Source organism: Octopus bimaculoides, chromosome 1, assembly GCF_001194135.2.
Source record: "Octopus bimaculoides isolate UCB-OBI-ISO-001 chromosome 1, ASM119413v2, whole genome shotgun sequence".
In the NCBI taxonomy this organism is placed as follows: Eukaryota; Metazoa; Mollusca; class Cephalopoda; order Octopoda; family Octopodidae; genus Octopus; species Octopus bimaculoides.
In genome coordinates, this window is record NC_068981.1 from 95207438 (window position 1) to 95209608 (window position 2171).

The 2171-nt window shown below is 31.0% G+C and overlaps 1 long non-coding RNA gene across 1 annotated transcript in view; it reads right to left on the bottom strand.

The window, feature by feature from the left end:
- Window positions 1-428: 428 nt before the first annotated feature.
- The window catches only part of LOC128247917 (uncharacterized), a 12177-nt gene continuing 10434 nt past the window's right edge, over window positions 429-2171 (bottom strand). Inside the window, exons 2-3 of the long non-coding RNA XR_008264261.1 lie at window positions 1880-2018; window positions 429-533 (exon numbers count right to left, since the gene is read on the bottom strand). This is a non-coding gene — a long non-coding RNA (uncharacterized LOC128247917). The remainder of the gene's footprint in view (window positions 534-1879; window positions 2019-2171) is intronic.

Here is a 2171-nt window from a genome sequence, read left to right on the forward strand (position 1 = left end):
ATATATATATATATATATATATATATATATATAGGTCAAGTATATTTCCTGATTTACCTCTTATTTTAGAATTTAGCATTTCTGGAAATCTACAGTGATTGTGGTGATAGTGGCAGTGGTGGCTGAAGGTGATGCCATTGCTGCTGCTGCTGCTTATGAAATGATTGCTGCATTCTTTGTGTGTTTAAGGTTGATATGAGAACACAGTTCATCTGTGCAAATTGTAAGATCATGCTATTCCAGGTTTAGAAATTAATATATAAATTATTAAAAAGAGGGCTTGTACATTAAATAAGAAATCTTTTCAACAGAACTAATTCTGTTGTCAGCATTTTGGCCAGAACTTTGGTTTACACCTGTCATGGACAACCAACTTGTGGCCTGAGGGACTTTCTGAATGATACACCTTATGAAAAAGTTACCTTGAATTTTTTTAGCAGCACAGCCTTCCTGATGATGAGTCATGTCTCATGTGGCTTGCTACCCCAAAAAGGTTGCCCATGCCTGGTTTACATCTTGTTGTAAAAATTGACCTACAAATATTCCAAGTGAGTAGCAATTGTATCAATCTCACCAATCTGTGAGGATCTATATAGGTTATAAGCACAATTGCTCTTTTTCTTGATCAGATTACACTGTGTAACACAATTTTAGTTTTTTTTTTTTTTGTCATTGGTCAGTAAGTGTTATTTCCTATTTGTTTCTATCTAGAAATCAAAGGAAATGACTATTATTCTTTTTGAACTTTGCTTATGTGACCTGGACATCAATGTTTTCAGACTGGCCTATTTTCCATTGCCTTTCAAACAGATTCAACACTGAGTTGTTGAAGCAGAAATATCATTATAGCAAATATTCTGCTCAATACCATACAGATTTGCTTGTCAGTTGCTTGACTATAACCAGATGAGCATGTCCCTTAGTTGCTGACAGTGTGTGTATCTCTGATGATAAGTAGAAGTAGTGGCGGAGTATCATAGCCATATGTTGAAAGGGATTCTTTGGGGTTTGAATAAATGGAGCAAAAGAAAAGTTCGAAGGATGTATTAGCCATTTTTTATACTTTCTAAGGGTAAGCAAATAGGAAATAACAGTTGCTACCCAAGGACAAAAATCATGTTACACAGTGTTATTTGAAGAAAAAGAATGAATCAAACAAGACATTTGATATCACAATAATTTCTTTAATTTGGGTTATGTTGTCTTCTCTCCAGACTTTAAACTCATAGTGTTTGTGTTTGATAACAAATTTTCAGAATTTTGAGGGCAACAACCAGTAGATTATACATAAAAAAGTATGTGAAGGTTTTGAATGTTCATTTAAATTTTTGAAGTATATTCATGATAGAAAAAGTATTTTAACTTAGCTGTTTAATACTTTTAGCTAAACATATTCTGTAGTTCTGTTTCTCTTTTCTGCCTCAAATTAATGCTTATCATCTCCGTTATCATTTTATACGGAAAGTCTTAGTAGTTAATTCATACAGAATTTTGCATATGGGGTTATTTCTCATTCTAAACATCAAATTGAGGTGAGGTACCTTGCTATGCTGGACTTCAGCATATATAATTTATTATATTTATGTAAGGAATTGAACCAACCTTACTATCCTAAGTAATTGACCAACTATGAGAAAGAGAGAGAGAGAGGGGATAGGATTGATATACACTCTATAATGAAACAGTAACATAGTTGTCAAGATAAATATTCTATTTAGATAATTTTTGTTTATATGAATGATATGACAACTTGGTATGTCATAGATAATATATTGAACTACTGCTCAAAGGTTTTTGGCCCATTCTTATTCTTTTGATATGTATTTTTCTGTTTTACATTTATTTGTTAATGGTTGTATCAATGATAAGGATGACTTACTGAGGCAATTGTTATCGATGTTATTGATCAAACCTGATTGACCCAGCATATTTATGATTAAAGGTATTCTAGTCATGATCATACTGTCTGTCTTTTTAGGTTATCTAGGAGTACTTGATCCAATGGGTCCTTATCATTTCTGAAATATATTTAAAAGAATTTGTATTAAAAATATTTAAAATGATACATATTAAAACTGGAAAAAAATACTTATTTGTTCAACCCCTATTTTAAAATTAATGATACATATGTATATATATATGTATATATATATATATATATATATATATAT